The 14733-nt window shown below is 39.7% G+C and overlaps 1 protein-coding gene across 4 annotated transcripts in view; it reads left to right on the top strand.

Moving 5' to 3' along the window:
• FILIP1 (filamin A interacting protein 1) overlaps window positions 1-14733 on the top strand; it is a 111326-nt gene that overhangs the window by 20053 nt on the left and 76540 nt on the right. For 3 of the 4 annotated variants that reach the window (XM_086744706.1, XM_086744710.1, XM_086744709.1), the window contains exon 2: window positions 9197-9338. The exons of the other annotated variant lie outside the window; for it this stretch is intronic. The gene's annotated coding sequence lies outside the window, so the exon portion shown is untranslated. The remainder of the gene's footprint in view (window positions 1-9196; window positions 9339-14733) is intronic. 4 annotated transcript variants of the gene reach the window in all.

The following is a 14733-nucleotide window of genomic DNA, read 5'->3' as shown; positions in this document are numbered from 1 at the left end:
CAACTAGTTTTCCCAAAGTGAGGTTTAAGCCTTGCACTCTGTGCATGCCAGCCCCTGCAATTCAGTCAACTGCTGGGAGCTCCACTCCAATTTGTGGCAGCTGGAGACAGCATTTGTGCTCAGGCCAAGCAAACAAACCAAGCAACACACAAACCAGTGGCACAAAGCAGCTAGCAAGGGAGAGCAAATGCAGGGCAAGAATTTGAGACTTCCCCGAGCACTGTCCCTGCCTGCAGATATTTTCAATTTAAGAGATTGTCCAAACCTGATATGGTTTATCTGGGTAGCAACGGTAAGTGAGTATTTATTCCAAGTGTATCTACTCCAAGCCATGTTAACTTCTCCATCCATGAGCAAGGCATTCTGCAGATCTGTTGTTCAGTGTGTGAAGAGCCACGCTGTTTGTTTGTCGGTGGAGACCTCTTCAAAGCTCCTGTAAGGCAAAAATAACCAGCCAAAGGGAGCAGGTGCCAGAACATGACAGGACTGTAGACTAGTTTTCTACTAGAACTCTATGGGTTTGAAAGATGTCAAAGTCACCCATCTTCCTGGCTTCCTTCCCAGACACAGCCAGGACAGGAGGCAGGCAATGCTGGAGCCCTGTGGACCCCAGCTCCTCGAGCTGTGGACAAGCAAGGAAGGGTGAAGTCAAATGCTCACTGTCTGCTGCAATGCACAGAAATGATCTGATAATTCCAAGAGATTCTGGAGAACAGATTTGCCTTTCACAGCAAATGAATAAAAAACCTGCATGTGAAATTGTTGCTCAGGGGTCTAGATCTAGAAGTAGTACCATAAACTTTCTGACCATCCCTGGCCTGTTTATCCCTAATATTTCAGAGGAGCACAGAAACCAGCAGCCCTTAGGGAGGCTCCACTCTACTTATAGCAGTTGTAATGGGGACTTAAAACCTACAGTGCTGGAGATTCCTTAGTGAAGCCATCTCTGTATCTGATAAACAAACCTGAACAAAATAATGTGGCCCATTAGGATTTTCTCAGACGCTTTTCAGGGCCCCAATGCTTCTTCGTTGACTCACTTGTGAAGTAAGTTCATGGTCTTTTCCTTGTCAGTGTTCGGCAGCTCTGCGTAGGATCTGCATGCAAGATACCATGGTGCTTTTGTTATGTGAATAAGTGTCAGTTAGGAATCCCACCACAACCACTAATTTATTCCATATAAACAACAGAGAAGTCACGAGAAAATGCAGGCTCTTGTTTACTACCTGCCTGGCCTACCGTCACACAAGCACATTGAAGTGTTATGTTTTGGTCAGCTCTTGCTGAGGATAGCAGCCATGCTTAATTTATCTTGTCTGAATCAATGTGCTGAGTAGTTACCACTTTCACTGAACATGGAGATGATTTAATTCATGGATTGCTGAAATCAGTCTGTTTACACAGTAGAGCACATATTAAGCATTGAGAGAAAAAAAAAGCAGGAAAAAAGCCTAAGCACCTTGGGTTTTTTTTTTTCTGCACGAGCTTTTAAGAATAATCTGTAAATTTTCAACTGAAGATTAGGATAATTCAACATGTTACTGTTTTAGAACTGCATTGCTCTCTTTACTATAAAATGGTAGAAAAGAGATTGGACATCATGCTTTAAATTAGTAGGTGACACAGTGATTTATGTTACTTTTAATGTGGGAGGAACGAGTTAACAATTAGCAGTCTGTTGGCAAATAAATCTTGACAAATCAAAGGAGTACATTCTGAAAAAAAAATGAATTACTGATGTCTAAATTCAGAATCTAGTATCAGAAAGTATATAACTTTTTTTTTTTAATATGGATCAAGTTTGCTCTTAAAAATAGTGAGGACATTTCCCCCAATGTATGAAAAAATGTTTTAGAACATCTGAAACTCTTCTGAAGTATGGTATTACCTTCTGAAGTATGAATTACCTTCTGAAAACTCATCAGTCTCCATTTATTCATGACCAATTTGTTCCTGAAAGAGTTCAGAGCAGTTCAGTTTCTGTTCAAATCAAGAACTATTTTTTTGCTTGAGACGAAAGTAGCTGTTTAAGGAGCAAACAAGACTGTTTTGATGTATATACATCATGTGAACTGCTGAAGTTAATCAGGAACTTGAAAAATGCATATCTCTTCTGTTTGACTCCTCAAGAATATACAATGGGAATAGAAACAGAGGCTATGATGAAAATCGCTAGCATTGTCAGAGTCAAAAGTGAAACGCTGATTGCTTAGTTGAGAGTAAAAAGTGTAAAGGAGGCATGAAGGAAGGATGTTGAATAAGAAGAGGCTGGAGAAGATGGATGGGTGCTCCTTCACAATGCATGAGTGAACGTGCATATGGTAAAAACAAAAGGCAACAAAATTAAAATGAAAAAATGCATGCAAAGCTATGTAGACAAACACATATGTAAATAGGTGCTTGATTTTCAGCATATTTGGTAAAGCCAGAAGCTTAGAATGCTTTCAAAATAATTTTTATATAAGATAGGAAAATACGTTAGAAGTCAATAATTCTGGTCTTAAGCATCCACTAACTGATGACAATGGAGAGATATTTTCCATTCTACTGGATCCTTTCTTCCTTAGCATCTGATGCTGTATCTGAAGAGCTGAAATTAGCATTGTTCACAACAAACTGGTGAGAGATTTTTAACTTCACTGGCTACGAAAGCAAACTGCTAATAACAAAATCAGCAAAACTGATATTAGGTTTATGAAGCTACCTTAGGTGGGAGTAGAGTGAATCAGATTGTGATACTATTAATTACCATAACATATAATCTTATAGTAGTGTTTTGGGCATCTTCACAGTAATGTTTGGCTTCACTGTGCTAGTACACTGTATATGAAGATAGCATGCTTGTATTTCCATCAAAATTTCAAATAGGAGCTGCAGGAAGGTGAAAATATGCGTAGTTCCATCATGGCCATAGTTTCATCCCATTTAAGGGGACTCTCTGTGTATGTATGTGTGTGCATTCAGAAGAAAAATACTTTTTGTAAATGATTTATTTTTATGGAAACATTTTACTACTTTTGGTGAAACTAGACTTTTTCCTAAACTTTTTTTTTAATCCAAGAAGTTTTCTGCTTTGTAGAAGTTAATGGATTTTTACTTCAAGCTCAGCATAAGCAATCTTTTAAGCATGGAAAACTCAAGTTCTGTAAAGTATCTCCAAAAACAGACGGCTCTGTTTTTAACGAAATATCTTTCCTCTCACGTGTACAACCCATGCTATGACCAAAGTAAATGAGAAACAATAATAATTCTGTTCCTTTGGCTATATCTTTTGGATACCCTCCAACATAAAATGCATTAGCACAAAAATGTACTTGTCCTTAATTAATTTATAGCTTAGAGCAGAATACCATAAATAACAGTTGAACTTTAGCTGCAAAGATTTTAAAGTCATGGATAAAATATTGTTTAAAATTTATAATAAAATTTAAACAGGGCTAGAGGACAAGTAGAACTAATTATCAATAATCTTAGGAATTTCATTGATGGACAACTGAATGTAAGATATGTTTATTTCGTAATACATTTGGGTTCTATTGAATTTATTGTCATTGTGGGAGAGAATATTATTTATGTTTTACCACTACCCTGAACAAATACACTTACTAAAATGAACTATTTGATTTGGGTATTTATTTGTTTTGTTTTGTTTTTAAATAACTTGAAGCAGAAACAGTATGCTGGCATATCTTATTCTGAAGCATGCATGGTTGAAGGTTACGGAATCTGTGTGATATACTATAGCTTTATACGGGAACACAGGACTGGAAAGGATCTAATGGGTCATTAAAACTATTGTCCTAATATTGCAGGAATCCAGTTTTATAATCCCCTTCATAAACTTATCAAGTTCCACTGTGAGTGTAGTTGGAATTTTTGCTGCTGTTACTCCAACTGGATTTTTTTTTCCCAAATCTCATTTCTCCAAGTGAGAACCTGTTTCTGGTTTCTAGCATAGGTTAAATTTTGGCCAGTCTGTGCTGATGTGTTCCCTTGCCAACATTGTCATTTAGTTTAAATGTCTCTCCCATCTCCCTGATGTTTGCCTCCGTGATATATTTATAGACAGCAACTGGATCCCTGAACAGCCTTTATTTTGCCAAGCTCTTCATTCTGTCTTCTCATATGATAGGTTCTCTATTCCCCTGATCATCCTAGAAGTCCATCTTTGTACCTGAACAAGTCTGAGGTAATGTGCTACAAATGACAAAGTACAACAGTCTTGTATAATAGCATAATAAAAGAAACAATAGCAAACAGAGTAATAATTTCAGGCTTGCAAGGATGTGTGGTGCCAAATATTTAGGAGGTAGAGTAAAGGTTTTGAAATCTTCTAAGGGGATCTTTATTAGAAATAATGGTGTTTTTTTCTAAGTTGTTGACTGAAATTGCGGTATGAAAGGTTTTCACGTTTTCATAAAAACCTGGGAAATCAATGAAAATGATTATTTGGTTGAGAGCTTCAGCCAGCATAGTATGCAGTTGATTAGATTTGTGACAGTAATAATTCAAAACATAGGTGTGGTATTTTGAAAGTTTGACAATAACGACTGAGAAAATTCCTATGAACGCTGTGTAGTATGTGATGAATCGTTCCTAGAGAAGTCACAATTGCATTCACACATTATGTTTAAAAAATTTCAATGGAGAAGTTCAAGAGGCTGGTTCCCTGGAGTAGCTCTGCAGAGTGCTCTGTTGGTGCAAACTACTGGGAAGCAAAAGAGAACGTGGTGACAATCGATCCCACCATGTCCCAAGACTATGGAGAAAAGGGTATTTGGTCAAATCCAGTGTATCTGGTCACTTGTGCCCTTCTCGGAAAACTCCAGGAAACTCCTGAGTCCCAGCTGGTAACATTGTGACAGCAATCTTTTTTGGCTGTTTTACATTTAATCCTTACTGAGTTGATTGTTTAATCAAGTTTCAAGGGGAGCTTCATACTGAACCTTTTTCCGAGTTGTGCTCTGCCTGCTATCCCAGCGCTTGGTGGCACAACCACTGGAGTGTAGGGTGCCTCTCTTAGTTTGGAGGAATAAACACACTAATTTATTTTTTAGCATTTCTCTGTCCTGTAGCATAAGGAAAAAAGAGGTTTTGTAATACACTGTAGGAAAAGAGAAGCACAAGTTTAAGCTGATACGTGCATGCCTGATCGGTGCACGCGTGCAAAGATCGATGAAAATGAAAAGCTTTTAAAAATACAAGCAATTTCTTAAGCAAGAGCAAAGAGGAATCCGAGCCATGATTATGAGCGTTTAAATATACGACATGGAAATACATGTCAGGGCACTGCGTGGCTGGCTGCTCTCTGGGAGCCAGGGTCTGAGAGCAGGGGGATCCCCATGGGGACTAGTGGGCTAGAGACAGCCCCAGCCCTGGGCATCGGGGACCTTTCTAGGGATGAAAACAAGCCAAGGCCAGGCTGGGCTGTGGGCCCATGAGTGGGCCCAGCTTGGTGGGCCCCATGACTGGGCAGGGCAGGGCTGTGGAGAGCTGGTGAGTGGCCCTGCTGCAGCATTGCTGACGGCTCCCGGGGGCTGACCTGGGGTCCTAGGGCCTCAGGTCCCTGACAATAAATTAAATATAACTGTAATTCTAATGAACATTTCTGATAACAATAGTCATAAGCAAATAGTTGATTTGATAGTAGAAGCCATCACACACCGCCTATCCTTACGGTAGCCTGTGGGCCATGAAAAGTAGGCATCCCTTCATGCAATCCCGAAGCCTCCTCCAGTGATGCTGGTGGGGCGTTGGGGGCTTGCCAGAAAGTAGCTTCAGTTTGTGTCCTATTCTGACTAGCTGTGCATAGCCAGACCTTCACAGTGCCCCACCAGACTGCCTAGAAGGACTTGCCCTTTGTGGTACAATCCCCAGTGTGACAGATAGGGCTTGGAGCTGCAAGGGAGTGAAAAGCAGCTTTGAAAGCTCTTTGCTTCCCCTGCCTTTTTCCTTTGAGGGTCCTGGGAACTGTGGCTTGTAGATTGATGGTAAGATGGGAAATTTCATCAAAGTATTTCATCAAATACTCAGAGTATCTTGGCCAGCCTGCCAAAGAAAACTTCAGCTTTCCTTCTGCTAAGTTTGCTTCCCTGATCTGTGGTGCACCAGGAGGAAGGGGCATGTGTATAGAATCATAGCGTGGCTAGGGTTGCTTAGAGCCCTGTCCAACCTGGCCTTGAATGTTTCCAGGGATGGGGCATCCACCAGCTCTACATGTGAGCAATGAAAGCTGAGAGGCTTTCTCCGAAACAAATCTACATGAATCACTAGCTTCAAATTACTGCACTGAGAATAAGAAACAAAAATGAATCTATTGAGTGCATGTGATTAAAACTCTTAACAACTGGCATGGAAAAAACAACCCAAAAGCACCCTGCTGTGCAAAGGGCTGTGATGTTATTGTACCTCTGTTAGGTTAAAAATGCCAGTGAGGCAAAGTCTACAAGCAAAGCTGCTTCTGTCATTCAGGTAACAGGTGGTTAGGAGCATTTTTTTATGTACCTGTGTGATGGCTGTGAGCGAAATACCAGCTTTATTCCAGCCAATGGCAAAATCTGGCTTTTCAGTACAACACAATATTATATAATAGAGAGTCCTTTAATTAAATACAGTGATATTCTTCCTGACTGTTTATTTTACTCACCATGTTTAGTGGTATGACTTAGTTAAAATGCAAAATAAGATATATATAGGTATAAATATTATCTTAAGATATTTTGAAGTTTAATGAAGAAAAAGGTTTTCCAGAGAACTGTAAAACATTTACCTTACCCTGCTGCTTGGTCAAAAATCAGAGGATCTAAATTACTCAAGTCCTAACTATGTTCCAGGATGTTTCCTTTTGTGAAGATTTAGGTGTAGTTACTGCACTTGTAAGATTACTTTAAAACTACATATAGTGGAGGGAAAGTACTCTTAAAGCCCTATTTTTGAACCACATCTCATGTGAACATGGTTTTTGCAAATCATGAACCACACCACTTTTTTTTTTTTTTATTTAAGTACATCAGATTTTATCTCATTTAAACTGATGAAAGTCCAGAGTAACTCCTTAAAACCCAGAAGAATCAAGACAAATGAGGTCAGAATTTGACCCATTAAGCCTTGGTCTGCCCTTTCTGTAATCTTAATAATTAGTATGAGCTGATTGATAGAAAACTATTATTTGTTTCTCATAATTTGTGAATTGCACTGAAAATTAAGCTCTTCATTGTGAAAACATGACTCACTGTCTTTTATTAACTCTACATAGTTGCATACTAACTTTTAAAGACAATAGTCTTGATCCTTCCTCTGTTCAAATTAATAAGAAAACTCTCACTGACTTTTTTGAAGGACAAACTTTTTGTAGGGCAAAGAATTAATTTATGTAAATCCCATGTGCCTCATACAAATTATCTCTACTTTGCTTCTTGTAAACTGCCGTGCCAGATGTGATTCAGAGCTTGTGGGTATAACAGTGTGATAACCTGAATTCTTGTGCTCGTAGCAAATAATTTCTACTATTAATAAATAAATAAATAGATGGATGGATAGTTGCTCAACTTTCTCCTAGAACTAGCTGTTTAAGACTGAAGTTTCCTAAACAAATTTACAAGAAAATTATTTATCAATGAAATAATCTGTTTTTCTATAAAGCCAAGTTTAACTTCACGGTTTTGCACCAGTTTAGCAGTGATTGCAGCTGGTTCAGATTTCTTTATTGTATCTATCCTTGTGTTGTTCATAAGCCAGTTAATCTCATTTCAATTCAGAGCAAGGACAAAACACATCTATAAATAAGTTGGTATTTATTATTTTGCAAGAATTCACATACTGTTCGTTAGGAAATAACAGGGAAATGTGCCATATACTGTTCTAACGGCTATTAACTTAAACACCGTAGTAGTCCTGCTTTATGCCTTAAATGGTAATGTCCCTAGTATGACTACATTGTTATTAGGAGAACTATATAAATTATTTAAATAATAGTCAGTTTGTAGAGTTGAACAAAATTGTTACCGTTTTCTTTAATGATGGGAAATTTCATGATGGAAATCTGTGATCACAGCTTTCCAGAACACCATGTTCTCCTTGAGCAAACATTTTGCCAAAGAAAAGACCTCCGTGGTCTCACAGCCCTCAGAAACTTTCTGGCACCACCAGTCCTGCCTCTGCGCCTGCCTGGACACATCACTGCTCAGATCCCTTGGCTCTGAACTTTCCAAGCTAGCTGTCTCTGAAGTGGGTTTGACCTACAAAATTTTGCTTATACCATAACCGTGCTGCAGAGTTGAGAACGTCAGGGCAGAATTCAGTGAATCCACAAGGTGGATTTAAATTCTGTTCATTTATGCAAACTAATCAAATGCACGAATGAGCTTTTATCAACACAAGACCTTGCCTCCCTCCAGTGTCACAGTTCTGTTCTCCATATGGCCTGCAATATCTCCAGCTTTCCTTATGCCAGAAGCAGTGCTCCCAGTTTCCCTCCATGTCTGCTATACCTCCATGGAATCTGGAGTTATCACCATGTCCCCAGCCTTCCTTTGTTTGCTTTGTGGGCTGTGAAAGAAACTGACCTGCAACTCTTGCTGTGCTGCTGATTGCCCAGCTTGGCCAGCCAAGGGAGTCATATGCTCTCATGGAACAGCTAAAAGTCTGCAGACTGTGTGCAGGGTGACTACTAAACGGGCCAAGACGGACATGTTCCTCTCTGCTGTCATTTCGTCATTGCATTGTGCTGCATCACACCGCGCACATTCTGCAGAACTAGTTACTCCATGAGGAACCCAGCATATTACCTATCAGCTTTTTCCTTCCCTCCTTACAGCTGCTTTTATTGGGATGGAGGGAGTTACTTGGTGTGGATTGCTAAATTAAAGCAGAACGCTGCAACCTGCAGTACCAGCTCTGAGGAGAGAGTGGGAGTGTGAGGTTTTACCACCTGGATTGGTGTACTGTATCATACCTGCAAATGCATTGCCTCGTGTATTCTGGATTCTTCAGGTCTCTGTGCTCTGTCATGGCTTCGGAGAAAAAAGGATAAAGTCAATGGGAATCTCTAAATTAAAAAACCTAAGTATTTTCAAGCCACTTTGTTTGGGAGTCTGTATTTTCTAGCAGGCCTGCTGGCTGGCAGGCAGAGCAAGCTGAATATGCTGCTTCTCGCTTTGTCTTCGCGTGCAGCCCCTGAGCCTTATCTTTTCTCTAGGGAGCAGCAGGGACCCCAGTCAGCCGCAGGTGGGAGCAGCAGAGCGATGGCACAGGGACACCTCCATCCTCGACTCCCTCCTGCCCCCTCCGGACCTAGATTCTAGCGAAGCCCCCAGCTCTGGAAGCGTCCCTCGAGACAGGTATTACTCCACACCACAGGCTGTCCAGCTGATACACAGGAGCTTTCAGGTGGAGCCGTGCTCCGAAATTAATGGTGCTGTTGCAATAGCGTGGCTGAGAGGCACCACTTGAGCTTCCTGCAGATGTCAGGTCCCGGAGGTGACCAGAATGACTTATGTCATCTCTTGTCTTTCAAAGGCTCATCTGCTAGTATCACAGTGGTTATACAGTAATTTTAATTTACAGTTTTAAAATGCCTCATGGTGCTAGAACATACTTTGAAATTGTGAACCTAGCTCAAAAACTGGAAGGCAGTCGCTAACTGATTTTAAAAAAATTTACAACTTTAAGCCCAATATCTTATCATATTTTTAAATGTCTGACTCATTTGGAAAGCTTGGGGTTGTCTTTATTAATTATGGCCCCAGAAGATCTATCTCAACAGTCAGAAAGCAACTCCATTTGTAGTCAAGGATTGCAAACACAGTATTCCTGGAACTGAAAGTTGTACATTGTGCAATTTTTATGGCTTGTATAGCTCTTCTATTTTTAGTTGGTTGAAACCTGCAATATATCATATAATCCTCCTTAAATTGTCATTCATAATGCTAATTTCCATTAACTTGGCATAAATAAGTTATTTTCTTTCTTAAATGTGTATAGTTACTATTTTGCCGTACAATGTTACACAAACAAAACTTTATTTTTCTCTGATTCAGAGTTGATGTGAGTTCAAACTGCTAATGATGTGTTTCTAGTTATGGAATTTTTAAAACAAATTAAAAAAAAAACTCCACAGTATTTTATTTTTGATTTAAAAATATGCATGTTTTGTGAAGTCAAATAACTGTTCCATTACTTGAACAAACCATTATTTAATCCTCCAACTTTATAGGCATTTGGAAAAGTTTCTTTTACGTTTGGGGAAACTTAATAAAATTGCACTTTTCAGCTTTTTTGAAAATAGAATGGGAAGAGCAATTCTGTTTTGGTTTTTTTTTTTTTCTTTCTAGAAATGCATTTTCAAGGTACAAGAGATTAGTCAGTCATAAGTATTTATACAGGACTGTCCAGCCTTGTTCTTGCTTACTTAAATAGAGATAATGTCATGTATTTGGCTACCTGCAGAAATTGTTTGTGCAACATTACTTCATACCCTGGCTGAGCAGAGGCCAGGGGAGCTAAGCCTGCTGCTGGCACACCAGTTCGTGACGTCTGTGCCATAATGCTAAATGCTGGATTCTGAAAATATTTTTATTTTCTAGGCTTTCCTAGCCCTCTAATTATAATCCTTTGTCTTTGACACATATACTTATTTCAACAAGTCCAAGGTTTGGGGAATACTTGGTTTTTGCTGCTTTCCACAGGGTATGGCTGGGTGATTTTTAGCGCCTGGCAGGCCAGGGCTACAGCCAAGCCACACTGCTATGCTAGCATGTTCTGACAAGCAAGGACATTCCAGAAGTCCAGCAGACTTTTGTTTTTTCTTCATGCCAAAAAGTAATAACATTCTTATCAGTAAGTACAATTATAATAAAGATTTTTTTTTGCAGGCATGACAGCTAGTTTAGGTCAAGCATGTGGGAAACTCCCAGCTGTACACAGATTTTTTTTAATTGTGGCCATTTCATACCAGGTCACTTTTGCAGTCCTAGAATCGACTGACAAACTACTGACTGATTTTTAATTTTTTTTTAATTTGTGCTATTTGTTTGACATGCACTCCATGATGTTGAATTTGAAAGATACAATAGGATACCAGATTTTAAAATTAACTTTGATTAAATGAATTACAGAACTTCATATGGAGGCAAGTACTTTTTTTCATGTTTTGACTGAGTTAAGTAATTTCTCTTAGATATACAAAATCCTAAAGCACTGTGCTGATAAAAGAAAAGTCAAGTGTAACTGAATGGAAATACATATGGATTGACATTTAATTTAGTTTCCTAGGTGATCAATATTTTAATAATAAACAAGTATATGTATTCCTCAAATTACATTTACTTTAGCAGAGTAGTTCAGGTTTAATATTCCTAATAATTCAGTAAGGAAATATTTATTCAATGTGAGGACTTTGTCCTGACTTTTCTGAAAGCCTCGTGAAGTATTCTCGATATATATACAGGGGCGGCTTAGCCAGCTGGTCTGAACTTGCTTTTTCTGAACAGCTGTGCTTACCAGTCAGCTACTGGGTGCTCTGGAGAGCTGCCCTTTAACTTTCAGACGGGCAGGTCTGAAAAAAAGCTCTTTCACCTCTGAAATTCCTGCAGTGTGCACGTGGGCAAGTACAGATAAGGAAAAGCTCTTACCTGTGGGCTATGCAGTGTATATTAAGAGGAAAGAGGTGGTACTTGAAGCTGACTTAGACATCATCACTAGGGATAGAAACTGTGAGTAAAACAGCATGTGAAGTGTGAAATGAGCATGTGAGAATACTTTCTGTTACATCTTATTTCTTAAGATAATTAAATATAGCACCTTAATGTGACAATAAATGAATTTACATCCTCGCAGGAGGAAAACTGGTTAATCTACCTTTTCACAAACCACAGGTGAGAAGCTAAAAAGCCATAACAATACCATACTGAGCAATTCAGACATAGGAGGAAAGATTAGGCTTTTGACCATAAGCAGCATTTACACCTAGGAAAGCAGCTGTCCAGGCAGCGCAGGGTCCGGCTTGCTCTGTGCAGAGCCAAGATGTGTTGGCGCTGCCAACAGTGACCACGGCAGGTCCCTGCCAGGGCTGTGGGTCCACCACACATGCACAGGAGAAGCAGCCCAAAGTAATTTCTCAGTCACCTAAACTTCCTTGAAGAAAAGGAAGCTGAGAAATATTTAAGTAAACAAATAAGTAATGCTGAGACATTACATAACTGCTGGGTCAGACAGTTTTTCACTAAATAAAGAGTAACAGTCATTTCTCTATTTATATGCTGCTTTCTTACCTAATTCCTTACCTGATTCCCCAATCATATATCATCTGTGTATGTCTCCTCTGTTTTTTTTTTTCGATGAAGACCAAACTGATGACCTCCTAATAGGAAGTAGAAACTTGAAAATGTTTTTCAGATTTACCTAAATTATTACAAAGGAGTCTCTAGTTTCACTTTCTCTGAATAAAAGAAAGCTAACATAGATCCACTGTTTATTACTGTTTCTTAAATTACTTGTTTTGGGCAATAATGGCCAAATTCCCCCTACTTTTCCTCCCAAGAAAGAGCTTTCAGCACGAGGAGTTGTGGCTGAAGAGTCAAACGAGCTCATTTCCCTGTTAGGTAGCTCCATAAAGGTGAGCTTTTGATTCTTTTCAGTACTTTTTAGAAACACTAAGTTCTCTGCTCCTCTTGGCCAGAAGTGTCCCTACTGCAGCGGTCTGTGTACTGATGCCTTGAAGAAAATCCATCCCAACAGCACAAGCCACTTGAGTTTGCAACTTCATTAACACAAAGTTGGCAGAGTTGGTTATAGCAGGGAGTGTGAGGGGTGACTTCAGTCCCACAGCCTCTGTCATGTCCTGACATTTGCCACCAAGCGTGACACTGTGTCAAATGCTAATAACAAGGTGCCAAATACCTGCTATTGCCTCCCCACCCAACAGCAAAATCAGCCTTTGTCGTGATGCATTTATGGATCCAGTGCCAGTTTATCAGTCAGCTAACTGAAGTGCCCACATAAGGGGCATAACCTCTTTAGAGAGGTCAGAGGATAAAACTGAGACCTCCCAGCACGTCCCAGGAGCAGGATTAAGTGGTGTCCTCCAGCCATGTCCCCTCACAGAGAGGCTGGAGCAAGACTGCTCTCTGCCCAGCACATTTTCCATGGAAAGAAAATCAGGGGTTGCTTTCCCTGATAGACAGGAGCCATGACCAGCTTCAGCAGTGGTCACTGAAGCTGCATGACTGAGGACAAGGACAGGCTGATGTCTTAACATAGCCTGGGAGAGCTCAGGCTCCATTTCAAAGACATTGCAGATTACAAATGAAACCTAAACTCCTAGCTAAGTCACACAAGTGAGATACTTAAAGCTGAACAGTGTGAATTTGTGCCAGTGAAGACGATTTTATCTTCATGTAGGCTTGTAAAACACCCACTCCATTTGTAGGAGCTCTTTTTAATATCTTTCCACTGAGATTACTTTCTAAGAAAAGCAGCTAAATTTTTTTTACTCTATCCTAGTGGAAAAAAGAAAATTCAACACTTTTTTAAAAAAAATAAGTAAAGTTAAACTAGTTGCAACAAGACAAACACAATTCACTCAGATTTTATCCTTGTTGAAATTGGATTTTAAGAAGTCACAGACATTAAAGCACCTTGAATGTGGCAGCAGGTAATTTTAGTTATGTTAATGCGAGACCAAGCCCAAGCAGGGATGTTTCTTTGCTTCTTTCTTCCCTGCTCAAAGTAGCTGTAGTATGTTTTAAGCTTAGCCTGACTTTTTACTCTGAACTAAAAAGCCAGGTGAAGATTAGAGCAGATCAACATTGACAAGCTGTTCAAAAAAAGATCAAAATCAGCTCAACCTGTAGATATAGGATAACTCTTTAACTTCATTCTTTTCAAGTGAAGATATTGTCTACGGATTTTGAAACCAAGATGTTTCAAACGTGCCTTAGGAGAGGCACGTAAATTTGTTTTCTATAAATTAAAGCTGTTAAAGTGGATGAGGCCATTTTCAGTCCCCAGGTGAGGTATCTGCAGGTTTTTATGCTGCTTCCTGTTAGCGTGAGGCATTGGTATTATTTAAATCAGTTAGGCTGACGTTTGCTTCTTTACTTTCTTTGCCATAAGTTCTGAAGTCAGTGGAAAGCCTGCAGGATTACTGGGAAATAATGACAGTCACTGGGCTGGCACTGCCAGGAATGAAGTAAGACTCTCCTTTCCTTTTACCTCTTTACAAATAGGAACGACAAGCGAAGGCCAGGGCTTTGAATAATCCGGGGGCCACTCTGGAGCCTCAAGTGCTGGTCCACTTACCAGTGATATGAAGCAGAAGAGCACAAAGTTTGTGCCACCAAGCCCAGCAAAAGCCAGGATGAACCTGGTGTGAAGTGAGATGTTGTGCAACCCTCCCTGCTCAGCTGCCCTGTCTCTTCCTGACTCCTACTGAACTGCTCTATCTCCGGACCATCCCTCAGTAGCAACTTAAAAATATGCCTCTAGAATAAGTAATATACTTCTGCATGCCTTGGCCTAACTTACTTGAGAAAATATGGATTATTTTCTGTTTTCCGACCACCCTCTGCTTATTTTCTCTCTGCAGACTGTGTATTTATGATGAGTTGCACTTTCCCTTTGCACGGCTGATTAGTTTTCCATTTCCTTTGTTTGTAAAGGAGCAGGCTGTGGAAAGGAAAGGCTGTAAATTAAACAGTGCCAGGGCATGAGCACAGACACTGGAAGGTGAATGTC

The sequence above is a fragment of the Chlamydotis macqueenii genome, chromosome 3, assembly GCF_036417535.1.
Source record: "Chlamydotis macqueenii isolate bChlMac1 chromosome 3, bChlMac1.mat, whole genome shotgun sequence".
Lineage (NCBI taxonomy): Eukaryota > Metazoa > Chordata > Aves > Otidiformes > Otididae > Chlamydotis > Chlamydotis macqueenii.
Note: the sequence above shows the minus strand (reverse complement) of the source record. Positions and strands in the feature narration are given on the sequence as shown.